This window comes from Ambystoma mexicanum, chromosome 13 (genome assembly GCF_040938575.1).
Source record: "Ambystoma mexicanum isolate Mex_15411 chromosome 13, UKY_AmexF1_1, whole genome shotgun sequence".
NCBI classification, from domain to species: Eukaryota; Metazoa; Chordata; class Amphibia; order Caudata; family Ambystomatidae; genus Ambystoma; species Ambystoma mexicanum.
The window spans coordinates 356,699,028-356,724,862 of NC_090938.1; the positions used below are offsets into that span (position 1 = coordinate 356,699,028).

Below are 25,835 nucleotides of genomic sequence, written 5' to 3' on the forward strand. Positions count from 1 at the left end.
ACTGCATTATCGCCTTTGAAGCAAACCTCTGAGAATAAATACCCTTTCACTAATCAGGCAGTCACTTTGATAAAATCAAGCAGAACAAGGATGCTGATAGGAACTCGCCTCATTTGCATATGGGCTAGGGCTTCTGGGAGCCATGAGAATTAGGAGTTGAAGGTTTTGCAGATCGAGATTGCTAAAGGGCTGGGCATTTGCACAGACCTCTCCATGCCTGATTGGTGCCAAAGGTTAGTTGCAAGTGGTCCCCTGCTCACCCTACCTTACACAGGGCCATGCCCAGTTAGGCCCCTCAGGGCTAGGCCCAGCAGGGCTAAGCCCGGCGTTTGTCAGGCGAAGTGCCTGGACCCCTGCTCATCATACCTCAGAATCTGGTCTAGCTATTGCAGACATGGGGAATGGTGCTTATATCCCATTGACAGCGCCCACAAGCTGCATACTAATAGCCAATGATGTGTGAATGCGGTCAGGGTAGCAGACATATAGAACAATTGGGTGGGTTCGCTTCCGAACTGGATGCACAGGAGCAGGAGAGAATGGCTGTTGGCGATGTATGCAACTTGCTCTGCGTGAACACATCTACCGACCCCTTCCCCTACACACACGGGCACATACACACACACACACACACATAGCCATTGGAGCTATGCAGAGCTAATCAGAAAGATTGGTAATCATTAGAACATGAAAGATATGTGTTCATTTTTTATTAAACTTGTGGACTCCCGCAGAAACGGAGGGACTCACATCTCTAATTGAGGCTTGCTTACCTCTATACAAATGTGTTTGCTGGCTGTCTTTCTTCAACTGGTATGTGCGGTTGTGTCTGTCTTTGTCTTTCAACACGCCTGGCACGTTTACATTATCAAAGAGATGATTGCATGGAGATGGGGAACACCCCTTCGTTGCATTGTGAACTTGAACAGTCTTTTCACCAAAGCAGCTACATGCGACATTGCAAGGTTTTTGTCAGTCTTTGCCTGAAAACATTAGGCCTTCCTCTCGAACTCTATTTCACTCCTTCTGTGGAAGACTTCAATTATGAGGATGCATCCCGTCATAAAAGGTTCTCTGTAGATGGTGCAACTCTGGCTTCTCTTCCCCGTGCTTTTTGAAAATAATCCGCCCGAGGCCCTGATGAGGTTTGAACTCATGACCCCTGGTTTACGAGACCAGTGCTCTGCCACTGAGCTACAAGGCCACCTGCTGCTTGCTCACAGCCAACAACAGAAAGTGCAAAGAAACCATGGGTTTTACCTAGGTAGATCTCCAGGTATATGAATTTCTGGTTGTGTAAAAATGGCTGTATATCTCTGCATGTGTTCAGTACGTCATCATACATCTGATTTGCGAAAGCGTGTGTGCTTATGTTGGTGATACATTGTCGGTATGCGTTTGAGTATGTACTTTTACGGGTATGTATGTATTGAGTAGGATGCTGAACAGGTTCATGAGTTTAGATAGCAGGTCAGAATGATGGCAAAAGGAACATGTAAAAGGCAGACAACTAAAAGAAAAAAGAATTTGGGATGTAAGCTTGGGAATTTACTAACTGCGCTGATTTTGGCTCCTATAATAGTAAAGAATGGAAACCTACGAGGAAAGTCTTTGACTAATTTCATTCTCCGCCTGCACCAATGAACTTATTTTTACATCTCTATTTCCATATCTGTACTCATTCCTGTCTTTCACAGGGAGGTTGAAAGACTTTGGTCTATGTTTAAATGCAGACTATAAAGAAAAAATACGACGAAGGTGGGATTCGAACCCACGCGTGCAGAGCACAATGGATTAGCAGTCCATCTCCTTAACCACTCGGCCACCTCGTCTGTTTGCAAACGGTGCTCGAGTCCCATGCTTAAAGAAGAGATAAAACAATGGTGGTGCAAAGTCAGTGGAAAATAGATCATGTTTGTCATAGTAGAAACAAGATCGTTGACTCGTTCTTCCTTACCCGGCCATTGATAGATAAACACATCAAGTTGAAGTTCAGAAAAATATAACAAGAGCTCCTGGAGGGTTCACAACACTAATCCAGAGGAAGGTGCTTGAGCTTCCGTATGGCACACCATTAGTAGTAAAACCAGCATAACGCAAGCTCCAGTTTCCCAGTGTTTGGCATCATTCAACGTTTCCAGCCAAGATCAAAGTTCAGATGCTGCTGCTTCCTGTAATGTCATTGAATTTAAATAGTGAGTGATGGCAATAACCCTTTTCCAATTAAATTTTGCCACATCAACGTCCCTGAAAATAGAGAAAGGCGTGCAACCCAGAACCGTTGTACTGTTCAATAGAGTAAGGGCTTCACCGTGATCATCTGCATCTGTCATCACAAGATTATCAAGGTCTTTTTCTTGAAGAAATTAGGTCCAGAAAGCCGACCTTCCCCACAGACTATTCAGACACCTTGCGCTTGTGGCTTTGTTATAGGCCCGAATCCATTGGTAAAGGTTGCACAGGTACAATGTGCAATATCAGTTCCTATTCAACAATGTTCAAGAAAATTACCATTTGGAGGCCCTGATGAGGATCTAACTCAGGACCCCTGGTTTACAAGACCAGTGCTCTGCCACTGAGCTACAGAGCCCCTCAGGTTATGACGCATAACAGCAACACAACGAGCACACAACATGATGTTTACTGGGTAGACATATTTGAAGGGTGTGTGAGAATGTATGTATATGATTGTGATTTGACCTGTTTTTTTCTGGCCGATTTTTTGAGGAGCAGCTAATTTGTGCGTATTCCGCGCAATTTTAGGGGGACTAATGAGGAGATGTGATGCGTGAAAGTTGAAAAAAACATGTACATGGCAGCAGAGAGACAATATGGATATTACCTTTGCTTTTTTAAATTTCTATCCGGATTCTGGCTCAAAGGGTAGTCAAGCACAGCAGATTGCATTCCTGCCAGTAACACGACAACCTTGTTTGTGTCCTTCTTAATCAACTAACATGCATATTTTCACTTTTGTCTGTATGTTCTTTGAAAGCCAATGGCAATGGTGCTTAGAGCAATGCAGATGTTTAAAAAAGATTTCAAAAGTTAAAATCGACAAAGGTGGGATTCGAAACCACGCGTGTACAGCAGATTAGCAGTCCATCGCCTTAACCACTCGGCCACCTCGTCTACAGGGATTATGTTAGGCATTCAAGTCTTTACAGGTAATAACACAAACATCTTCAAAATAGAACCACAATGCGTTCCTTGTTGAGGTACATCCAGCCGTTTGCAGGAAAACTGCCTCACTTGCTGTTGAGAAAAATTCATCAAAGTCCTGGGGTGTTTATAGGCATCGCCAAGATGACATTGGGAGGTGTTTCAATTGACACGTGTTGAATATGAGGAAGAGCATCATGCTGGCTCCAGTGGCACTGCCTGCAGCATGACAAAAATGTAGAAGGGACATTTGACTGCACCATTGGCTGAACATCAGTGGCAAAGTGTATATCAGGCTAAAAGGTAAGCTCCAGTGGCACAATATGGGCACTACAAGGCACCCATAATTTGGTGTCAGCTAAAAAGACAATGCCAGAGCTTGTGGGTGCTTTTGTACACTTGTGTGTGTGTTTGTGGGTGTAGTTTCATGTCGAAAACCAAAACACAGCAGCTCCAGTGGCGCAATCGGTTAGCGCGCGGTACTTATACAGCAGTACATGCAGTGAGCAATGCCGAGGTTGTGAGTTCAAGCCTCACCTGGAGCAACTTTGGAACTTTTTACTAATTCACCTCAAAACTGAATTATTGAACCAATAAATGTTCTGGACATTTTTTGGTTCACCTCAAGGTTTCCTTGATTGTCAGTTAATGTTGTATGACAGCTCCTCTGCCTTTTAGACATGGAATACTCATTGCAAGTTATTTATGGGGTGTTTGCGCTTTAAATACAGCTACGGAGGGTTTTTGAAAATAGAACAGAAAATAAAAAATGTCAACTGTTATTATACTCCATTTTCTGCTGAGCACCACTTACGGAAGACATTTGTAAAGGTAGAAAAAGGGTTACTGGAGTAGGATCCAGGAGACAATATCAACTTACAAAGAATAATGTTGTCTATTTACTGCATTATCGCCTTTGAAGCAAACCTCTGAGAATAAATACCCTTTCACTAATCAGGCAGTCACTTTGATAAAATCAAGCAGAACAAGGATGCTGATAGGAACTCGCCTCATTTGCATATGGGCTAGGGCTTCTGGGAGCCATGAGAATTAGGAGTTGAAGGTTTTGCAGATCGAGATTGCTAAAGGGCTGGGCATTTGCACAGACCTCTCCATGCCTGATTGGTGCCGAAGGTTAGTTGCAAGTGGTCCCCTGCTCACCCTACCTTACACAGGGCCATGCCCAGTTAGGCCCCTCAGGGCTAGGTACGGCAGGGCTAAGCCCGGCGTTCGTCAGGCGAAGTGCCTGGACCCCTGCTCATCATACCTCAGAATCTGGTCTAGCTATTGCAGACATGGGGAATGGTGCTTATATCCCATTGACAGCGCCCACAAGCTGCATACTAATAGCCAATGATGTGTGAATGCGGTCAGGGTAGCAGACATATAGAACAATTGGGTGGGTTCGCTTCCAAACTGGATGCACAGGAGCAGGAGAGAATGGCTGTTGGCGATGTATGCAACTTGCTCTGCGTGAACACATCTACCGACCCCTTCCCCTACACACACGGGCACATACACACACACACACACACACATAGCCATTGGAGCTATGCAGAGCTAATCAGAAAGATTGGTAATCATTAGAACATGAAAGATATGTGTTCATTTTTTACTAAACTTGTGGACTCCCGCAGAAACGGAGGGACTCACATCTCTAATTGAGGCTTGCTTACCTCTATACAAATGTGTTTGCTGGCTGTCTTTCTTCAACTGGTATGTGCGGTTGTGTCTGTCTTTGTCTTTCAACACGCCTGGCACGTTTACATTATCAAAGAGATGATTGTATGGAGATGGGGAACACCCCTCCGTTGCATTGTGAACTTGAACAGTCTTTTCACCAAAGCAGCTACATGCGACATTGCAAGGTTTTTGTCAGTCTTTGCCTGAAAACATTAGGCCTTCCTCTCGAACTCTATTTCACTCCTTCTGTGGAAGACTTCAATTATGAGGATGCATCCCGTCATAAAAGGTTCTCTGTAGATGGTGCAACTCTGGCTTCTCTTCCCCGTGCTTTTTGAAAATAATCCGCCCGAGGCCCTGATGAGGTTTGAACTCATGACTCCTGGTTTACGAGACCAGTGCTCTGCCACTGAGCTACAAGGCCACCTGCTGTTTGCTCACAGCCAACAACAGAAAGTGCAAAGAAACCATGGGTTTTACCTAGGTAGATCTCCAGGTATATGAATTTCTGGTTGTGTAAAAATGGCTGTATATCTCTGCATGTGTTCAGTACGTCATCATACATCTGATTTGCGAAAGCGTGTGTGCTTATGTTGGTGATACATTGTCGGTATGCGTTTGAGTATGTACTTTTACGGGTATGTATGTATTGAGTAGGATGCTGAACAGGTTCATGAGTTTAGATAGCAGGTCAGAATGATGGCAAAAGGAACATGTAAAAGGCAGACAACTAAAAGAAAAAAGAATTTGGGATGTAAGCTTGGGAATTTACTAACTGCGCTGATTTTGGCTCCTATAATAGTAAAGAATGGAAACCTACGAGGAAAGTCTTTGACTAATTTCATTCTCCGCCTGCACCAATGAACTTATTTTTACATCTCTATTTCCATATCTGTACTCATTCCTGTCTTTCACAGGGAGGTTGAAAGACTTTGGTCTATGTTTAAATGCAGACTATAAAGAAAAAATACGACGAAGGTGGGATTCGAACCCACGCGTGCAGAGCACAATGGATTAGCAGTCCATCGCCTTAACCACTCGGCCACCTCGTCTGTTTGGGAACGGTGCTCGAGTCCCATGCTTAAAGAAGAGATAAAACAATGGTGGTGCAAAGTCAGTGAAAAATAGATCATGTTTGTCATAGTAGAAACAAGATCGTTGACTCGTTCTTCCTTACCCGGCCATTGATAGATAAACACATCAAGTTGAAGTTCAGAAAAATATAACAAGAGCTCCTGGAGGGTTCACAACACTAATCCAGAGGAAGGTGCTTGAGCTTCCGTATGGCACACCATTAGTAGTAAAACCAGCATAACGCAAGCTCCAGTTTCCCAGTGTTTGGCATCATTCAACGTTTCCAGCCAAGATCAAAGTTCAGATGCTGCTGCTTCCTGTGATGTCATTGAATTTAAATAGTGAGTGATGGCAATAACCCTTTTCCAATTAAATTTTGCCACATCAACGTCCCTGAAAATAGAGAAAGGCGTGCAACCCAGAACCGCTGTACTGTTCAATAGAGTAAGGGCTTCACCGTGATCATCTGCATCTGTCATCACAAGATTATCAAGGTCTTTTTCTTGAAGAAATTAGGTCCAGAAAGCCGACCTTCCCCACAGACTATTCAGACACCTTGCGCTTGTGGCTTTGTTATAGGCCCGAATCCATTGGTAAAAGGTTGCACAGGTACAATGTGCAATATCAGTTCCTATTCAACAATGTTCAAGAAAATTACCATTTGGAGGCTCTGATGAGGATCGAACTCACGACCCCTGGTTTACAAAACCAGTGCTCTGCCACTGAGCTACAGAGCCCCTCAGGTCATGACGCATAACAGCAACACAACGAGCACACAACATGATGTTTACTGGGTAGACATATTTGAAGGGTGTGTGAGAATGTATGTATATGATTGTGATTTGACCTGTTTTTTTCTGGCCGATTTTTTGAGGAGCAGCTAATTTGTGCGTATTCCGCGCAATTTTAGGGTGACTAATGAGGAGATGTGATGCGTGAAAGTTGAAAAAAACATGTACATGGCAGCAGAGAGACAATATGGATATTACCTTTGCTTTTTTAAATTTCTATCCGGATTCTGGCTCAAAGGGTAGTCAAGCACAGCAGATTGCATTCCTGCCAGTAACACGACAACCTTGTGTCCTTCTTAATCAACTAACATGCATATTTTCACTTTTGTCTGTATGTTCTTTGAAAGCCAATGGCAATGGTGCTTAGAGCAATGCAGATGTTTAAAAAAGATTTCAAAAGCTAAAATCGACAAAGGTGGGATTCGAAACCACGCGTGTACAGCAGATTAGCAGTCCATTGCCTTAACCACTCGGCCACCTCGTCTACAGGGATTATGTTAGGCATTCAAGTCTTTACAGGTAATAACACAAACATCTTCAAAATAGAACCACAATGCGTTCCTTGTTGAGGTACATCCAGCCGTTTGCAGGAAAACTGCCTCACTTGCTGTTGAGAAAAATTCATCAAAGTCCTGGGGTGTTTATAGGCATCGCCAAGATGACATTGGGAGGTGTTTCAATTGACACGTGTTGAATATGAGGAAGAGCATCATGCTGGCTCCAGTGGCACTGCCTGCAGCATGACAAAAATGTAGAAGGGACATTTGACTGCACCATTGGCTGAACATCAGTGGCAAAGTGTATATCAGGCTAAAAGGTAAGCTCCAGTGGCACAATATGGGCACTACAAGGCACCCATAATTTGGTGTCAGCTAAAAAGACAATGCCAGAGCTTGTGGGTGCTTTTGTACACTTGTGTGTGTGTTTGTGGGTGTAGTTTCATGTCGAAAACCAAAAAAAATCCGCAGTTCCAGTGGCGCAATCGGTTAGCGCGCGGTACTTATACAGCAGTACATGCAGTGAGCAATGCCGAGGTTGTGAGTTCAAGCCTCACCTGGAGCAACTTTGGAACTTTTTACTAATTCACCTCAAAACTGAATTATTGAACCAATAAATGTTCTGGACATTTTATTGGTTCACCTCAAGGTTTCCTTGATTGTCAGTTAATGTTGTATGACAGCTCCTCTGCCTTTTAGACATGGAATACTCATTGCAAGTTATTTATGGGGTGTTTGCGCTTTAAATACAGCTACGGAGGGTTTTTGAAAATAGAACAGAAAATAAAAAATGTCAACTGTTATTAAACTCCATTTTCTGCTGAGCACCACTTACGGAAGACATTTGTAAAGGTAGAAAAAGGGTTACTGGAGTAGGATCCAGGAGACAATATCAACTTACAAAGAATAATGTTGTCTATTTACTGCATTATCGCCTTTGAAGCAAACCTCTGAGAATAAATACCCTTTCACTAATCAGGCAGTCACTTTGATAAAATCAAGCAGAACAAGGATGCTGATAGGAACTCGCCTCATTTGCATATGGGCTAGGGCTTCTGGGAGCCATGAGAATTAGGAGTTGAAGGTTTTGCAGATCGAGATTGCTAAAGGGCTGGGCATTTGCACAGACCTCTCCATGCCTGATTGGTGCCGAAGGTTAGTTGCAAGTGGTCCCCTGCTCACCCTACCTTACACAGGGCCATGCCCAGTTAGGCCCCTCAGGGCTAGGCCCGGCAGGCGAAGTGCCTGGACCCCTGCTCATCATACCTCAGAATCTGGTCTAGCTATTGCAGACATGGGGAATGGTGCTTATATCCCATTGACAGCGCCCACAAGCTGCATACTAATAGCCAATGATGTGTGAATGCGGTCAGGGTAGCAGACATATAGAACAATTGGGTGGGTTCGCTTCCGAACTGGATGCACAGGAGCAGGAGAGAATGGCTGTTGGCGATGTATGCAACTTGCTCTGCGTGAACACATCTACCGACCCCTTCCCCTACACACACGGGCACATACACACACACACACACACATAGCCATTGGAGCTATGCAGAGCTAATCAGAAAGATTGGTAATCATTAGAACATGAAAGATATGTGTTCATTTTTTATTAAACTTGTGGACTCCCGCAGAAACGGAGGGACTCACATCTCTAATTGAGGCTTGCTTACCTCTATACAAATGTGTTTGCTGGCTGTCTTTCTTCAACTGGTATGTGCGGTTGTGTCTGTCTTTGTCTTTCAACACGCCTGGCACGTTTACATTATCAAAGAGATGATTGTATGGAGATGGGGAACACCCCTCCGTTGCATTGTGAACTTGAACAGTCTTTTCACCAAAGCAGCTACATGCGACATTGCAAGGTTTTTGTCAGTCTTTGCCTGAAAACATTAGGCCTTCCTCTCGAACTCTATTTCACTCCTTCTGTGGAAGACTTCAATTATGAGGATGCATCCCGTCATAAAAGGTTCTCTGTAGATGGTGCAACTCTGGCTTCTCTTCCCCGTGCTTTTTGAAAATAATCCGCCGAGGCCCTGATGAGGTTTGAACTCATGACCCCTGGTTTACGAGACCAGTGCTCTGCCACTGAGCTACAAGGCCACCTGCTGCTTGCTTACAGCCAACAACAGAAAGTGCAAAGAAACCATGGGTTTTACCTAGGTAGATCTCCAGGTATATGAATTTCTGGTTGTGTAAAAATGGCTGTATATCTCTGCATGTGTTCAGTACGTCATCATACATCTGATTTGCGAAAGCGTGTGTGCTTATGTTGGTGATACATTGTCGGTATGCGTTTGAGTATGTACTTTTACGGGTATGTATGTATTGAGTAGGATGCTGAACAGGTTCATGAGTTTAGATAGCAGGTCAGAATGATGGCAAAAGGAACATGTAAAAGGCAGACAACTAAAAGAAAAAAGAATTTGGGATGTAAGCTTGGGAATTTACTAACTGCGCTGATTTTGGCTCCTATAATAGTAAAGAATGGAAACCTACGAGGAAAGTCTTTGACTAATTTCATTCTCCGCCTGCACCAATGAACTTATTTTTACATCTCTATTTCCATATCTGTACTCATTCCTGTCTTTCACAGGGAGGTTGAAAGACTTTGGTCTATGTTTAAATGCAGACTATAAAGAAAAAATACGACGAAGGTGGGATTCGAACCCACGCGTGCAGAGCACAATGGATTAGCAGTCCATCGCCTTAACCACTCGGCCACCTCGTCTGTTTGGGAACGGTGCTCGAGTCCCATGCTTAAAGAAGAGATAAAACAATGGTGGTGCAAAGTCAGTGAAAAATAGATCATGTTTGTCATAGTAGAAACAAGATCGTTGACTCGTTCTTCCTTACCCGGCCATTGATAGATAAACACATCAAGTTGAAGTTCAGAAAAATATAACAAGAGCTCCTGGAGGGTTCACAACACTAATCCAGAGGAAGGTGCTTGAGCTTCCGTATGGCACACCATTAGTAGTAAAACCAGCATAACGCAAGCTCCAGTTTCCCAGTGTTTGGCATCATTCAACGTTTCCAGCCAAGATCAAAGTTCAGATGCTGCTGCTTCCTGTGATGTCATTGAATTTAAATAGTGAGTGATGGCAATAACCCTTTTCCAATTAAATTTTGCCACATCAACGTCCCTGAAAATAGAGAAAGGCGTGCAACCCAGAACCGCTGTACTGTTCAATAGAGTAAAGGCTTCACCGTGATCATCTGCATCTGTCATCACAAGATTATCAAGGTCTTTTTCTTGAAGAAATTAGGTCCAGAAAGCCGACCTTCCCCACAGACTATTCAGACACCTTGCTCTTGTGGCTTTGTTATAGGCCCGAATCCATTGGTAAAAGGTTGCACAGGTACAATGTGCAATATCAGTTCCTATTCAACAATGTTCAAGAAAATTACCATTTGGAGGCCCTGATAAGGATCGAACTCACGACCCCTGGTTTACAAGACCAGTGCTCTGCCACTGAGCTACAGAGCCCCTCAGGTTATGACGCATAACAGCAACACAACGAGCACACAACATGATGTTTACTGGGTAGACATATTTGAAGGGTGTGTGAGAATGTATGTATATGATTGTGATTTGACCTGTTTTTTTCTGGCCGATTTTTTGAGGAGCAGCTAATTTGTGCGTATTCCGCGCAATTTTAGGGTGACTAATGAGGAGATGTGATGCGTGAAAGTTGAAAAAAACATGTACATGGCAGCAGAGAGACAATATGGATATTACCTTTGCTTTTTTAAATTTCTATCCGGATTCTGGCTCAAAGGGTAGTCAAGCACAGCAGATTGCATTCCTGCCAGTAACACGACAACCTTGTTTGTGTCCTTCTTAATCAACTAACATGCATATTTTCACTTTTGTCTGTATGTTCTTTGAAAGCCAATGGCAATGGTGCTTAGAGCAATGCAGATGTTTAAAAAAGATTTCAAAAGTTAAAATCGACAAAGGTGGGATTCGAAACCACGCGTGTACAGCAGATTAGCAGTCCATCGCCTTAACCACTCGGCCACCTCGTCTACAGGGATTATGTTAGGCATTCAAGTCTTTACAGGTGATAACACAAACATCTTCAAAATAGAACCACAATGCGTTCCTTGTTGAGGTACATCCAGCCGTTTGCAGGAAAACTGCCTCACTTGCTGTTGAGAAAAATTCATCAAAGTCCTGGGGTGTTTATAGGCATCGCCAAGATGACATTGGGAGGTGTTTCAATTGACACGTGTTGAATATGAGGAAGAGCATCATGCTGGCTCCAGTGGCACTGCCTGCAGCATGACAAAAATGTAGAAGGGACATTTGACTGCACCATTGGCTGAACATCAGTGGCAAAGTGTATATCAGGCTAAAAGGTAAGCTCCAGTGGCACAATATGGGCACTACAAGGCACCCATAATTTGGTGTCAGCTAAAAAGACAATGCCAGAGCTTGTGGGTGCTTTTGTACACTTGTGTGTGTGTTTGTGGGTGTAGTTTCATGTCGAAAACCAAAACACAGCAGCTCCAGTGGCGCAATCGGTTAGCGCTCGGTACTTATACAGCAGTACATGCAGTGAGCAATGCCGAGGTTGTGAGTTCAAGCCTCACCTGGAGCAACTTTGGAACTTTTTACTAATTCACCTCAAAACTGAATTATTGAACCAATAAATGTTCTGGACATTTTTTGGTTCACCTCAAGGTTTCCTTGATTGTCAGTTAATGTTGTATGACAGCTCCTCTGCCTTTTAGACATGGAATACTCATTGCAAGTTATTTATGGGGTGTTTGCGCTTTAAATACAGCTACGGAGGGTTTTTGAAAATAGAACAGAAAATAAAAAATGTCAACTGTTATTATACTCCATTTTCTGCTGAGCACCACTTACGGAAGACATTTGTAAAGGTAGAAAAAGGGTTACTGGAGTAGGATCCAGGAGACAATATCAACTTACAAAGAATTATGTTGTCTATTTACTGCATTATCGCCTTTGAAGCAAACCTCTGAGAATAAATACCCTTTCACTAATCAGGCAGTCACTTTGATAAAATCAAGCAGAACAAGGATGCTGATAGGAACTCGCCTCATTTGCATATGGGCTAGGGCTTCTGGGAGCCATGAGAATTAGGAGTTGAAGGTTTTGCAGATCGAGATTGCTAAAGGGCTGGGCATTTGCACAGACCTCTCCATGCCTGATTGGTGCCGAAGGTTAGTTGCAAGTGGTCCCCTGCTCACCCTACCTTACACAGGGCCATGCCCAGTTAGGCCCCTCAGGGCTAGGCCCGGCAGGGCTAAGCCCGGCGTTTGTCAGGCGAAGTGCCTGGACCCCTGCTCATCATACCTCAGAATCTGGTCTAGCTATTGCAGACATGGGGAATGGTGCTTATATCCCATTGACAGCGCCCACAAGCTGCATACTAATAGCCAATGATGTGTGAATGCGGTCAGGGTAGCAGACATATAGAACAATTGGGTGGGTTCGCTTCCGAACTGGATGCACAGGAGCAGGAGAGAATGGCTGTTGGCGATGTATGCAACTTGCTCTGCGTGAACACATCTACCGACCCCTTCCCCTACACACACGGGCACATACACACACACACACACACATAGCCATTGGAGCTATGCAGAGCTAATCAGAAAGATTGGTAATCATTAGAACATGAAAGATATGTGTTCATTTTTTATTAAACTTGTGGACTCCCGCAGAAACGGAGGGACTCACATCTCTAATTGAGGCTTGCTTACCTCTATACAAATGTGTTTGCTGGCTGTCTTTCTTCAACTGGTATGTGCGGTTGTGTCTGTCTTTGTCTTTCAACACGCCTGGCACGTTTACATTATCAAAGAGATGATTGTATGGAGATGGGGAACACCCCTCCGTTGCATTGTGAACTTGAACAGTCTTTTCACCAAAGCAGCTACATGCGACATTGCAAGGTTTTTGTCAGTCTTTGCCTGAAAACATTAGGCCTTCCTCTCGAACTCTATTTCACTCCTTCTGTGGAAGACTTCAATTATGAGGATGCATCCCGTCATAAAAGGTTCTCTGTAGATGGTGCAACTCTGGCTTCTCTTCCCCGTGCTTTTTGAAAATAATCCGCCCGAGGCCCTGATGAGGTTTGAACTCATGACCCCTGGTTTACGAGACCAGTGCTCTGCCACTGAGCTACAAGGCCACCTGCTGCTTGCTCACAGCCAACAACAGAAAGTGCAAAGAAACCATGGGTTTTACCTAGGTAGATCTCCAGGTATATGAATTTCTGGTTGTGTAAAAATGGCTGTATATCTCTGCATGTGTTCAGTACGTCATCATACATCTGATTTGCGAAAGCGTGTGTGCTTATGTTGGTGATACATTGTCGGTATGCGTTTGAGTATGTACTTTTACGGGTATGTATGTATTGAGTAGGATGCTGAACAGGTTCATGAGTTTAGATAGCAGGTCAGAATGATGGCAAAAGGAACATGTAAAAGGCAGACAACTAAAAGAAAAAAGAATTTGGGATGTAAGCTTGGGAATTTACTAACTGCGCTGATTTTGGCTCCTATAATAGTAAAGAATGGAAACCTACGAGGAAAGTCTTTGACTAATTTCATTCTCCGCCTGCACCAATGAACTTATTTTTACATCTCTATTTCCATATCTGTACTCATTCCTGTCTTTCACAGGGAGGTTGAAAGACTTTGGTCTATGTTTAAATGCAGACTATAAAGAAAAAATACGACGAAGGTGGGATTCGAACCCACGCGTGCAGAGCACAATGGATTAGCAGTCCATCGCCTTAACCACTCGGCCACCTCGTCTGTTTGCGAACGGTGCTCGAGTCCCATGCTTAAAGAAGAGATAAAACAATGGTGGTGCAAAGTCAGTGAAAAATAGATCATGTTTGTCATAGTAGAAACAAGATCGTTGACTCGTTCTTCCTTACCCGGCCATTGATAGATAAACACATCAAGTTGAAGTTCAGAAAAATATAACAAGAGCTCCTGGAGGGTTCACAACACTAATCCAGAGGAAGGTGCTTGAGCTTCCGTATGGCACACCATTAGTAGTAAAACCAGCATAACGCAAGCTCCAGTTTCCCAGTGTTTGGCATCATTCAACGTTTCCAGCCAAGATCAAAGTTCAGATGCTGCTGCTTCCTGTGATGTCATTGAATTTAAATAGTGAGTGATGGCAATAACCCTTTTCCAATTAAATTTTGCCACATCAACGTCCCTGAAAATAGAGAAAGGCGTGCAACCCAGAACCGTTGTACTGTTCAATAGAGTAAGGGCTTCACCGTGATCATCTGCATCTGTCATCACAAGATTATCAAGGTCTTTTTCTTGAAGAAATTAGGTCCAGAAAGCCGACCTTCCCCACAGACTATTCAGACACCTTGCGCTTGTGGCTTTGTTATAGGCCCGAATCCATTGGTAAAAGGTTGCACAGGTACAATGTGCAATATCAGTTCCTATTCAACAATGTTCAAGAAAATTACCATTTGGAGGCCCTGATGAGGATCGAACTCAGGACCTCTGGTTTACAAGACCAGTGCTTTGCCACTGAGCTACAGAGCCCCTCAGGTTATGACGCATAACAGCAACACAACGAGCACACAACATGATGTTTACTGGGTAGACATATTTGAAGGGTGTGTGAGAATGTATGTATATGATTGTGATTTGACCTGTTTTTTTCTGGCCGATTTTTTGAGGAGCAGCTAATTTGTGCGTATTCCGCGCAATTTTAGGGTGACTAATGAGGAGATGTGATGCGTGAAAGTTGAAAAAAACATGTACATGGCAGCAGAGAGACAATATGGATATTACCTTTGCTTTTTTAAATTTCTATCCGGATTCTGGCTCAAAGGGTAGTCAAGCACAGCAGATTGCATTCCTGCCAGTAACACGACAACCTTGTTTGTGTCCTTCTTAATCAACTAACATGCATATTTTCACTTTTGTCTGTATGTTCTTTGAAAGCCAATGGCAATGGTGCTTAGAGCAATGCAGATGTTTAAAAAAGATTTCAAAAGTTAAAATCGACAAAGGTGGGATTCGAAACCACGCGTGTACAGCAGATTAGCAGTCCATCGCCTTAACCACTCGGCCACCTCGTCTACAGGGATTATGTTAGGCATTCAAGTCTTTACAGGTAATAACACAAACATCTTCAAAATAGAACCACAATGCGTTCCTTGTTGAGGTACATCCAGCCGTTTGCAGGAAAACTGCCTCACTTGCTGTTGAGAAAAATTCATCAAAGTCCTGGGGTGTTTATAGGCATCGCCAAGATGACATTGGGAGGTGTTTCAATTGACACGTGTTGAATATGAGGAAGAGCATCATGCTGGTTCCAGTGGCACTGCCTGCAGCATGACAAAAATGTAGAAGGGACATTTGACTGCACCATTGGCTGAACATCAGTGGCAAAGTGTATATCAGGCTAAAAGGTAAGCTCCAGTGGCACAATATGGGCACTACAAGGCACCCATAATTTGGTGTCAGCTAAAAAGACAATGCCAGAGCTTGTGGGTGCTTTTGTACACTTGTGTGTGTGTTTGTGGGTGTAGTTTCATGTCGAAAACCAAAACACAGCAGCTCCAGTGGCGCAATCGGTTAGCGCCCGGTACTTATACAGCAGTACATGCAGTGAGCAATGCCGAGGTTGTGAGTTCAAGCCTCACCTGGAGCAACTTTGGAACTTTTTACTAATTCACCTCAAAACTGAATTATTGAACCAATAAATGTTCTGGACATTTTTTGGTTCACCTCAAGGTTTCCTTGATTGTCAGTTAATGTTGTATGACAGCTCCTCTGCCTTTTAGACATGGAATACTCATTGCAAGTTATTTATGGGGTGTTTGCGCTTTAAATACAGCTACGGAGGGTTTTTGAAAATAGAACAGAAAATAAAAAATGTCAACTGTTATTATACTCCATTTTCTGCTGAGCACCACTTACGGAAGACATTTGTAAAGGTAGAAAAAGGGTTACTGGAGTAGGATCCAGGAGACAATATCAACTTACAAAGAATAATGTTGTCTATTTACTGCATTATCGCCTTTGAAGCAAACCTCTGAGAATAAATACCCTTTCACTAATCAGGCAGTCACTTTGATAAAATCAAGCAGAACAAGGATGCTGATAGGAACTCGCCTCATTTGCATATGGGCTAGGGCTTCTGGGAGCCATGAGAATTAGGAGTTGAAGGTTTTGCAGATCGAGATTGCTAAAGGGCTGGGCATTTGCACAGACCTCTCCATGCCTGATTGGTGCCAAAGGTTAGTTGCAAGTGGTCCCCTGCTCACCCTACCTTACACAGGGCCATGCCCAGTTAGGCCCCTCAGGGCTAGGCCCAGCAGGGCTAAGCCCGGCGTTTGTCAGGCGAAGTGCCTGGACCCCTGCTCATCATACCTCAGAATCTGGTCTAGCTATTGCAGACATGGGGAATGGTGCTTATATCCCATTGACAGCGCCCACAAGCTGCATACTAATAGCCAATGATGTGTGAATGCGGTCAGGGTAGCAGACATATAGAACAATTGGGTGGGTTCGCTTCCGAACTGGATGCACAGGAGCAGGAGAGAATGGCTGTTGGCGATGTATGCAACTTGCTCTGCGTGAACACATCTACCGACCCCTTCCCCTACACACACGGGCACATACACACACACACACACACATAGCCATTGGAGCTATGCAGAGCTAATCAGAAAGATTGGTAATCATTAGAACATGAAAGATATGTGTTCATTTTTTATTAAACTTGTGGACTCCCGCAGAAACGGAGGGACTCACATCTCTAATTGAGGCTTGCTTACCTCTATACAAATGTGTTTGCTGGCTGTCTTTCTTCAACTGGTATGTGCGGTTGTGTCTGTCTTTGTCTTTCAACACGCCTGGCACGTTTACATTATCAAAGAGATGATTGCATGGAGATGGGGAACACCCCTTCGTTGCATTGTGAACTTGAACAGTCTTTTCACCAAAGCAGCTACATGCGACATTGCAAGGTTTTTGTCAGTCTTTGCCTGAAAACATTAGGCCTTCCTCTCGAACTCTATTTCACTCCTTCTGTGGAAGACTTCAATTATGAGGATGCATCCCGTCATAAAAGGTTCTCTGTAGATGGTGCAACTCTGGCTTCTCTTCCCCGTGCTTTTTGAAAATAATCCGCCCGAGGCCCTGATGAGGTTTGAACTCATGACCCCTGGTTTACGAGACCAGTGCTCTGCCACTGAGCTACAAGGCCACCTGCTGCTTGCTCACAGCCAACAACAGAAAGTGCAAAGAAACCATGGGTTTTACCTAGGTAGATCTCCAGGTATATGAATTTCTGGTTGTGTAAAAATGGCTGTATATCTCTGCATGTGTTCAGTACGTCATCATACATCTGATTTGCGAAAGCGTGTGTGCTTATGTTGGTGATACATTGTCGGTATGCGTTTGAGTATGTACTTTTACGGGTATGTATGTATTGAGTAGGATGCTGAACAGGTTCATGAGTTTAGATAGCAGGTCAGAATGATGGCAAAAGGAACATGTAAAAGGCAGACAACTAAAAGAAAAAAGAATTTGGGATGTAAGCTTGGGAATTTACTAACTGCGCTGATTTTGGCTCCTATAATAGTAAAGAATGGAAACCTACGAGGAAAGTCTTTGACTAATTTCATTCTCCGCCTGCACCAATGAACTTATTTTTACATCTCTATTTCCATATCTGTACTCATTCCTGTCTTTCACAGGGAGGTTGAAAGACTTTGGTCTATGTTTAAATGCAGACTATAAAGAAAAAATACGACGAAGGTGGGATTCGAACCCACGCGTGCAGAGCACAATGGATTAGCAGTCCATCTCCTTAACCACTCGGCCACCTCGTCTGTTTGCAAACGGTGCTCGAGTCCCATGCTTAAAGAAGAGATAAAACAATGGTGGTGCAAAGTCAGTGGAAAATAGATCATGTTTGTCATAGTAGAAACAAGATCGTTGACTCGTTCTTCCTTACCCGGCCATTGATAGATAAACACATCAAGTTGAAGTTCAGAAAAATATAACAAGAGCTCCTGGAGGGTTCACAACACTAATCCAGAGGAAGGTGCTTGAGCTTCCGTATGGCACACCATTAGTAGTAAAACCAGCATAACGCAAGCTCCAGTTTCCCAGTGTTTGGCATCATTCAACGTTTCCAGCCAAGATCAAAGTTCAGATGCTGCTGCTTCCTGTAATGTCATTGAATTTAAATAGTGAGTGATGGCAATAACCCTTTTCCAATTAAATTTTGCCACATCAACGTCCCTGAAAATAGAGAAAGGCGTGCAACCCAGAACCGTTGTACTGTTCAATAGAGTAAGGGCTTCACCGTGATCATCTGCATCTGTCATCACAAGATTATCAAGGTCTTTTTCTTGAAGAAATTAGGTCCAGAAAGCCGACCTTCCCCACAGACTATTCAGACACCTTGCGCTTGTGGCTTTGTTATAGGCCCGAATCCATTGGTAAAGGTTGCACAGGTACAATGTGCAATATCAGTTCCTATTCAACAATGTTCAAGAAAATTACCATTTGGAGGCCCTGATGAGGATCTAACTCAGGACCCCTGGTTTACAAGACCAGTGCTCTGCCACTGAGCTACAGAGCCCCTCAGGTTATGACGCATAACAGCAACACAACGAGCACACAACATGATGTTTACTGGGTAGACATATTTGAAGGGTGTGTGAGAATGTATGTATATGATTGTGATTTGACCTGTTTTTTTCTGGCCGATTTTTTGAGGAGCAGCTAATTTGTGCGTATTCCGCGCAATTTTAGGGGGACTAATGAGGAGATGTGATGCGTGAAAGTTGAAAAAAACATGTACATGGCAGCAGAGAGACAATATGGATATTACCTTTGCTTTTTTAAATTTCTATCCGGATTCTGGCTCAAAGGGTAGTCAAGCACAGCAGATTGCATTCCTGCCAGTAACACGACAACCTTGTTTGTGTCCTTCTTAATCAACTAACATGCATATTTTCACTTTTGTCTGTATGTTCTTTGAAAGCCAATGGCAATGGTGCTTAGAGCAATGCAGATGTTTAAAAAAGATTTCAAAAGTTAAAATCGACAAAGGTGGGATTCGAAACCACGCGTGTACAGCAGATTAGCAGTCCATCGCCTTAACCACTCGGCCACCTCGTCTACAGGGATTATGTTAGGCATTCAAGTCTTTACAGGTAATAACACAAACATCTTCAAAATAGAACCACAATGCGTTCCTTGTTGAGGTACATCCAGCCGTTTGCAGGAAAACTGCCTCACTTGCTGTTGAGAAAAATTCATCAAAGTCCTGGGGTGTTTATAGGCATCGCCAAGATGACATTGGGAGGTGTTTCAATTGACACGTGTTGAATATGAGGAAGAGCATCATGCTGGCTCCAGTGGCACTGCCTGCAGCATGACAAAAATGTAGAAGGGACATTTGACTGCACCATTGGCTGAACATCAGTGGCAAAGTGTATATCAGGCTAAAAGGTAAGCTCCAGTGGCACAATATGGGCACTACAAGGCACCCATAATTTGGTGTCAGCTAAAAAGACAATGCCAGAGCTTGTGGGTGCTTTTGTACACTTGTGTGTGTGTTTGTGGGTGTAGTTTCATGTTGAAAACCAAAACACAGCAGCTCCAGTGGCGCAATCGGTTAGCGCGCGGTACTTATACAGCAGTACATGCAGTGAGCAATGCCGAGGTTGTGAGTTCAAGCCTCACCTGGAGCAACTTTGGAACTTTTTACTAATTCACCTCAAAACTGAATTATTGAACCAATAAATGTTCTGGACATTTTTTGGTTCACCTCAAGGTTTCCTTGATTGTCAGTTAATGTTGTATGACAGCTCCTCTGCCTTTTAGACATGGAATACTCATTGCAAGTTATTTATGGGGTGTTTGCGCTTTAAATACAGCTACGGAGGGTTTTTGAAAATAGAACAGAAAATAAAAAATGTCAACTGTTATTATACTCCATTTTCTGCTGAGCACCACTTACGGAAGACATTTGTAAAGGTAGAAAAAGGGTTACTGGAGTAGGATCCAGGAGACAATATCAACTTACAAAGAATAATGTTGTCTATTTACTGCATTATCGCCTTTGAAGCAAACCTCTGAGAATAAATACCCTTTCACTAATCAGGCAGTCACTTTGATAAAATCAAGCAGAACAAGGATGCTGATAGGAACTCGCCTCATTTGCATATGGGCTAGGGCTTCTGGGAGCCATGAGAATTAGGAGTTGAAGGTTTTGCAGATCGAGATTGCTAAAGGGCTGGGCATTTGCACAGACCTCTCCATGCCTGATTGGTGCCGAAGGTTAGTTGCAAGTGGTCCCCTGCTCACCCTACCTTACACAGGGCCATGCCCAGTTAGGCCCCTCAGGGCTAGGTACGGCAGGGCTAAGCCCGGCGTTCGTCAGGCGAAGTGCCTGGACCCCTGCTCATCATACCTCAGAATCTGGTCTAGCTATTGCAGACATGGGGAATGGTGCTTATATCCCATTGACAGCGCCCACAAGCTGCATACTAATAGCCAATGATGTGTGAATGCGGTCAGGGTAGCAGACATATAGAACAATTGGGTGGGTTCGCTTCCAAACTGGATGCACAGGAGCAGGAGAGAATGGCTGTTGGCGATGTATGCAACTTGCTCTGCGTGAACACATCTACCGACCCCTTCCCCTACACACACGGGCACATACACACACACACACACACACATAGCCATTGGAGCTATGCAGAGCTAATCAGAAAGATTGGTAATCATTAGAACATGAAAGATATGTGTTCATTTTTTACTAAACTTGTGGACTCCCGCAGAAACGGAGGGACTCACATCTCTAATTGAGGCTTGCTTACCTCTATACAAATGTGTTTGCTGGCTGTCTTTCTTCAACTGGTATGTGCGGTTGTGTCTGTCTTTGTCTTTCAACACGCCTGGCACGTTTACATTATCAAAGAGATGATTGTATGGAGATGGGGAACACCCCTCCGTTGCATTGTGAACTTGAACAGTCTTTTCACCAAAGCAGCTACATGCGACATTGCAAGGTTTTTGTCAGTCTTTGCCTGAAAACATTAGGCCTTCCTCTCGAACTCTATTTCACTCCTTCTGTGGAAGACTTCAATTATGAGGATGCATCCCGTCATAAAAGGTTCTCTGTAGATGGTGCAACTCTGGCTTCTCTTCCCCGTGCTTTTTGAAAATAATCCGCCCGAGGCCCTGATGAGGTTTGAACTCATGACTCCTGGTTTACGAGACCAGTGCTCTGCCACTGAGCTACAAGGCCACCTGCTGTTTGCTCACAGCCAACAACAGAAAGTGCAAAGAAACCATGGGTTTTACCTAGGTAGATCTCCAGGTATATGAATTTCTGGTTGTGTAAAAATGGCTGTATATCTCTGCATGTGTTCAGTACGTCATCATACATCTGATTTGCGAAAGCGTGTGTGCTTATGTTGGTGATACATTGTCGGTATGCGTTTGAGTATGTACTTTTACGGGTATGTATGTATTGAGTAGGATGCTGAACAGGTTCATGAGTTTAGATAGCAGGTCAGAATGATGGCAAAAGGAACATGTAAAAGGCAGACAACTAAAAGAAAAAAGAATTTGGGATGTAAGCTTGGGAATTTACTAACTGCGCTGATTTTGGCTCCTATAATAGTAAAGAATGGAAACCTACGAGGAAAGTCTTTGACTAATTTCATTCTCCGCCTGCACCAATGAACTTATTTTTACATCTCTATTTCCATATCTGTACTCATTCCTGTCTTTCACAGGGAGGTTGAAAGACTTTGGTCTATGTTTAAATGCAGACTATAAAGAAAAAATACGACGAAGGTGGGATTCGAACCCACGCGTGCAGAGCACAATGGATTAGCAGTCCATCGCCTTAACCACTCGGCCACCTCGTCTGTTTGGGAACGGTGCTCGAGTCCCATGCTTAAAGAAGAGATAAAACAATGGTGGTGCAAAGTCAGTGAAAAATAGATCATGTTTGTCATAGTAGAAACAAGATCGTTGACTCGTTCTTCCTTACCCGGCCATTGATAGATAAACACATCAAGTTGAAGTTCAGAAAAATATAACAAGAGCTCCTGGAGGGTTCACAACACTAATCCAGAGGAAGGTGCTTGAGCTTCCGTATGGCACACCATTAGTAGTAAAACCAGCATAACGCAAGCTCCAGTTTCCCAGTGTTTGGCATCATTCAACGTTTCCAGCCAAGATCAAAGTTCAGATGCTGCTGCTTCCTGTGATGTCATTGAATTTAAATAGTGAGTGATGGCAATAACCCTTTTCCAATTAAATTTTGCCACATCAACGTCCCTGAAAATAGAGAAAGGCGTGCAACCCAGAACCGCTGTACTGTTCAATAGAGTAAGGGCTTCACCGTGATCATCTGCATCTGTCATCACAAGATTATCAAGGTCTTTTTCTTGAAGAAATTAGGTCCAGAAAGCCGACCTTCCCCACAGACTATTCAGACACCTTGCGCTTGTGGCTTTGTTATAGGCCCGAATCCATTGGTAAAAGGTTGCACAGGTACAATGTGCAATATCAGTTCCTATTCAACAATGTTCAAGAAAATTACCATTTGGAGGCTCTGATGAGGATCGAACTCACGACCCCTGGTTTACAAAACCAGTGCTCTGCCACTGAGCTACAGAGCCCCTCAGGTCATGACGCATAACAGCAACACAACGAGCACACAACATGATGTTTACTGGGTAGACATATTTGAAGGGTGTGTGAGAATGTATGTATATGATTGTGATTTGACCTGTTTTTTTCTGGCCGATTTTTTGAGGAGCAGCTAATTTGTGCGTATTCCGCGCAATTTTAGGGTGACTAATGAGGAGATGTGATGCGTGAAAGTTGAAAAAAACATGTACATGGCAGCAGAGAGACAATATGGATATTACCTTTGCTTTTTTAAATTTCTATCCGGATTCTGGCTCAAAGGGTAGTCAAGCACAGCAGATTGCATTCCTGCCAGTAACACGACAACCTTGTGTCCTTCTTAATCAACTAACATGCATATTTTCACTTTTGTCTGTATGTTCTTTGAAAGCCAATGGCAATGGTGCTTAGAGCAATGCAGATGTTTAAAAAAGATTTCAAAAGCTAAAATCGACAAAGGTGGGATTCGAAACCACGCGTGTACAGCAGATTAGCAGTCCATTGCCTTAACCACTCGGCCACCTCGTCTACAGGGATTATGTTAGGCATTCAAGTCTTTACAGGTAATAACACAAACATCTTCAAAATAGAACCACAATGCGTTCCTTGTTGAGGTACATCCAGCCGTTTGCAGGAAAACTGCCTCACTTGCTGTTGAGAAAAATTCATCAAAGTCCTGGGGTGTTTATAGGCATCGCCAAGATGACATTGGGAGGTGTTTCAATTGACACGTGTTGAATATGAGGAAGAGCATCATGCTGGCTCCAGTGGCACTGCCTGCAGCATGACAAAAATGTAGAAGGGACATTTGACTGCACCATTGGCTGAACATCAGTGGCAAAGTGTATATCAGGCTAAAAGGTAAGCTCCAGTGGCACAATATGGGCACTACAAGGCACCCATAATTTGGTGTCAGCTAAAAAGACAATGCCAGAGCTTGTGGGTGCTTTTGTACACTTGTGTGTGTGTTTGTGGGTGTAGTTTCATGTCGAAAACCAAAAAAAATCCGCAGTTCCAGTGGCGCAATCGGTTAGCGCGCGGTACTTATACAGCAGTACATGCAGTGAGCAATGCCGAGGTTGTGAGTTCAAGCCTCACCTGGAGCAACTTTGGAACTTTTTACTAATTCACCTCAAAACTGAATTATTGAACCAATAAATGTTCTGGACATTTTATTGGTTCACCTCAAGGTTTCCTTGATTGTCAGTTAATGTTGTATGACAGCTCCTCTGCCTTTTAGACATGGAATACTCATTGCAAGTTATTTATGGGGTGTTTGCGCTTTAAATACAGCTACGGAGGGTTTTTGAAAATAGAACAGAAAATAAAAAATGTCAACTGTTATTAAACTCCATTTTCTGCTGAGCACCACTTACGGAAGACATTTGTAAAGGTAGAAAAAGGGTTACTGGAGTAGGATCCAGGAGACAATATCAACTTACAAAGAATAATGTTGTCTATTTACTGCATTATCGCCTTTGAAGCAAACCTCTGAGAATAAATACCCTTTCACTAATCAGGCAGTCACTTTGATAAAATCAAGCAGAACAAGGATGCTGATAGGAACTCGCCTCATTTGCATATGGGCTAGGGCTTCTGGGAGCCATGAGAATTAGGAGTTGAAGGTTTTGCAGATCGAGATTGCTAAAGGGCTGGGCATTTGCACAGACCTCTCCATGCCTGATTGGTGCCGAAGGTTAGTTGCAAGTGGTCCCCTGCTCACCCTACCTTACACAGGGCCATGCCCAGTTAGGCCCCTCAGGGCTAGGCCCGGCAGGCGAAGTGCCTGGACCCCTGCTCATCATACCTCAGAATCTGGTCTAGCTATTGCAGACATGGGGAATGGTGCTTATATCCCATTGACAGCGCCCACAAGCTGCATACTAATAGCCAATGATGTGTGAATGCGGTCAGGGTAGCAGACATATAGAACAATTGGGTGGGTTCGCTTCCGAACTGGATGCACAGGAGCAGGAGAGAATGGCTGTTGGCGATGTATGCAACTTGCTCTGCGTGAACACATCTACCGACCCCTTCCCCTACACACACGGGCACATACACACACACACACACACATAGCCATTGGAGCTATGCAGAGCTAATCAGAAAGATTGGTAATCATTAGAACATGAAAGATATGTGTTCATTTTTTATTAAACTTGTGGACTCCCGCAGAAACGGAGGGACTCACATCTCTAATTGAGGCTTGCTTACCTCTATACAAATGTGTTTGCTGGCTGTCTTTCTTCAACTGGTATGTGCGGTTGTGTCTGTCTTTGTCTTTCAACACGCCTGGCACGTTTACATTATCAAAGAGATGATTGTATGGAGATGGGGAACACCCCTCCGTTGCATTGTGAACTTGAACAGTCTTTTCACCAAAGCAGCTACATGCGACATTGCAAGGTTTTTGTCAGTCTTTGCCTGAAAACATTAGGCCTTCCTCTCGAACTCTATTTCACTCCTTCTGTGGAAGACTTCAATTATGAGGATGCATCCCGTCATAAAAGGTTCTCTGTAGATGGTGCAACTCTGGCTTCTCTTCCCCGTGCTTTTTGAAAATAATCCGCCGAGGCCCTGATGAGGTTTGAACTCATGACCCCTGGTTTACGAGACCAGTGCTCTGCCACTGAGCTACAAGGCCACCTGCTGCTTGCTTACAGCCAACAACAGAAAGTGCAAAGAAACCATGGGTTTTACCTAGGTAGATCTCCAGGTATATGAATTTCTGGTTGTGTAAAAATGGCTGTATATCTCTGCATGTGTTCAGTACGTCATCATACATCTGATTTGCGAAAGCGTGTGTGCTTATGTTGGTGATACATTGTCGGTATGCGTTTGAGTATGTACTTTTACGGGTATGTATGTATTGAGTAGGATGCTGAACAGGTTCATGAGTTTAGATAGCAGGTCAGAATGATGGCAAAAGGAACAT

At 43.6% G+C, this 25,835-nt stretch overlaps 25 non-coding genes across 25 annotated transcripts; 6 read left to right on the forward strand and 19 right to left on the reverse strand.

Annotated features, from left to right (window-relative positions):
- Positions 1-1,132: 1,132 nt before the first annotated feature.
- Positions 1,133-1,204, reverse strand: TRNAT-CGU (transfer RNA threonine (anticodon CGU)). The gene has a single exon. It is a non-coding gene; the product is annotated as a tRNA-Thr (tRNA).
- A 546-nt stretch (positions 1,205-1,750) lies between these two features.
- TRNAS-GCU (transfer RNA serine (anticodon GCU)) lies at positions 1,751-1,832 on the reverse strand. The gene has a single exon. It is a non-coding gene; the product is annotated as a tRNA-Ser (tRNA).
- A 686-nt stretch (positions 1,833-2,518) lies between these two features.
- TRNAT-UGU (transfer RNA threonine (anticodon UGU)) lies at positions 2,519-2,590 on the reverse strand. Its single transcript has one exon. It is a non-coding gene; the product is annotated as a tRNA-Thr (tRNA).
- A 1,022-nt stretch (positions 2,591-3,612) lies between these two features.
- On the forward strand, positions 3,613-3,707 carry TRNAI-UAU (transfer RNA isoleucine (anticodon UAU)). Its single transcript has 2 exons — positions 3,613-3,650; positions 3,672-3,707. It is a non-coding gene; the product is annotated as a tRNA-Ile (tRNA).
- Positions 3,708-5,197: 1,490 nt separating this feature from the next.
- TRNAT-CGU (transfer RNA threonine (anticodon CGU)) lies at positions 5,198-5,269 on the reverse strand. Its single transcript has one exon. It is a non-coding gene; the product is annotated as a tRNA-Thr (tRNA).
- A 546-nt stretch (positions 5,270-5,815) lies between these two features.
- TRNAS-GCU (transfer RNA serine (anticodon GCU)) lies at positions 5,816-5,897 on the reverse strand. The gene has a single exon. It is a non-coding gene; the product is annotated as a tRNA-Ser (tRNA).
- Positions 5,898-6,584: 687 nt separating this feature from the next.
- TRNAT-UGU (transfer RNA threonine (anticodon UGU)) lies at positions 6,585-6,656 on the reverse strand. Its single transcript has one exon. It is a non-coding gene; the product is annotated as a tRNA-Thr (tRNA).
- A 1,021-nt stretch (positions 6,657-7,677) lies between these two features.
- Positions 7,678-7,772, forward strand: TRNAI-UAU (transfer RNA isoleucine (anticodon UAU)). The gene is made up of 2 exons: positions 7,678-7,715; positions 7,737-7,772. It is a non-coding gene; the product is annotated as a tRNA-Ile (tRNA).
- Positions 7,773-9,238: 1,466 nt separating this feature from the next.
- On the reverse strand, positions 9,239-9,310 carry TRNAT-CGU (transfer RNA threonine (anticodon CGU)). The gene has a single exon. It is a non-coding gene; the product is annotated as a tRNA-Thr (tRNA).
- A 546-nt stretch (positions 9,311-9,856) lies between these two features.
- On the reverse strand, positions 9,857-9,938 carry TRNAS-GCU (transfer RNA serine (anticodon GCU)). Its single transcript has one exon. It is a non-coding gene; the product is annotated as a tRNA-Ser (tRNA).
- A 687-nt stretch (positions 9,939-10,625) lies between these two features.
- TRNAT-UGU (transfer RNA threonine (anticodon UGU)) lies at positions 10,626-10,697 on the reverse strand. The gene has a single exon. It is a non-coding gene; the product is annotated as a tRNA-Thr (tRNA).
- Positions 10,698-11,719: 1,022 nt separating this feature from the next.
- On the forward strand, positions 11,720-11,814 carry TRNAI-UAU (transfer RNA isoleucine (anticodon UAU)). Its single transcript has 2 exons — positions 11,720-11,757; positions 11,779-11,814. It is a non-coding gene; the product is annotated as a tRNA-Ile (tRNA).
- A 1,488-nt stretch (positions 11,815-13,302) lies between these two features.
- TRNAT-CGU (transfer RNA threonine (anticodon CGU)) lies at positions 13,303-13,374 on the reverse strand. Its single transcript has one exon. It is a non-coding gene; the product is annotated as a tRNA-Thr (tRNA).
- A 546-nt stretch (positions 13,375-13,920) lies between these two features.
- Positions 13,921-14,002, reverse strand: TRNAS-GCU (transfer RNA serine (anticodon GCU)). The gene has a single exon. It is a non-coding gene; the product is annotated as a tRNA-Ser (tRNA).
- Positions 14,003-14,689: 687 nt separating this feature from the next.
- TRNAT-UGU (transfer RNA threonine (anticodon UGU)) lies at positions 14,690-14,761 on the reverse strand. The gene has a single exon. It is a non-coding gene; the product is annotated as a tRNA-Thr (tRNA).
- Positions 14,762-15,783: 1,022 nt separating this feature from the next.
- On the forward strand, positions 15,784-15,878 carry TRNAI-UAU (transfer RNA isoleucine (anticodon UAU)). Its single transcript has 2 exons — positions 15,784-15,821; positions 15,843-15,878. It is a non-coding gene; the product is annotated as a tRNA-Ile (tRNA).
- A 1,488-nt stretch (positions 15,879-17,366) lies between these two features.
- On the reverse strand, positions 17,367-17,438 carry TRNAT-CGU (transfer RNA threonine (anticodon CGU)). Its single transcript has one exon. It is a non-coding gene; the product is annotated as a tRNA-Thr (tRNA).
- Positions 17,439-17,984: 546 nt separating this feature from the next.
- TRNAS-GCU (transfer RNA serine (anticodon GCU)) lies at positions 17,985-18,066 on the reverse strand. Its single transcript has one exon. It is a non-coding gene; the product is annotated as a tRNA-Ser (tRNA).
- Positions 18,067-18,752: 686 nt separating this feature from the next.
- TRNAT-UGU (transfer RNA threonine (anticodon UGU)) lies at positions 18,753-18,824 on the reverse strand. The gene has a single exon. It is a non-coding gene; the product is annotated as a tRNA-Thr (tRNA).
- Positions 18,825-19,846: 1,022 nt separating this feature from the next.
- TRNAI-UAU (transfer RNA isoleucine (anticodon UAU)) lies at positions 19,847-19,941 on the forward strand. Its single transcript has 2 exons — positions 19,847-19,884; positions 19,906-19,941. It is a non-coding gene; the product is annotated as a tRNA-Ile (tRNA).
- Positions 19,942-21,431: 1,490 nt separating this feature from the next.
- TRNAT-CGU (transfer RNA threonine (anticodon CGU)) lies at positions 21,432-21,503 on the reverse strand. The gene has a single exon. It is a non-coding gene; the product is annotated as a tRNA-Thr (tRNA).
- A 546-nt stretch (positions 21,504-22,049) lies between these two features.
- On the reverse strand, positions 22,050-22,131 carry TRNAS-GCU (transfer RNA serine (anticodon GCU)). The gene has a single exon. It is a non-coding gene; the product is annotated as a tRNA-Ser (tRNA).
- Positions 22,132-22,818: 687 nt separating this feature from the next.
- On the reverse strand, positions 22,819-22,890 carry TRNAT-UGU (transfer RNA threonine (anticodon UGU)). Its single transcript has one exon. It is a non-coding gene; the product is annotated as a tRNA-Thr (tRNA).
- A 1,021-nt stretch (positions 22,891-23,911) lies between these two features.
- TRNAI-UAU (transfer RNA isoleucine (anticodon UAU)) lies at positions 23,912-24,006 on the forward strand. The gene is made up of 2 exons: positions 23,912-23,949; positions 23,971-24,006. It is a non-coding gene; the product is annotated as a tRNA-Ile (tRNA).
- Positions 24,007-25,472: 1,466 nt separating this feature from the next.
- Positions 25,473-25,544, reverse strand: TRNAT-CGU (transfer RNA threonine (anticodon CGU)). Its single transcript has one exon. It is a non-coding gene; the product is annotated as a tRNA-Thr (tRNA).
- Positions 25,545-25,835: the final 291 nt, after the last annotated feature.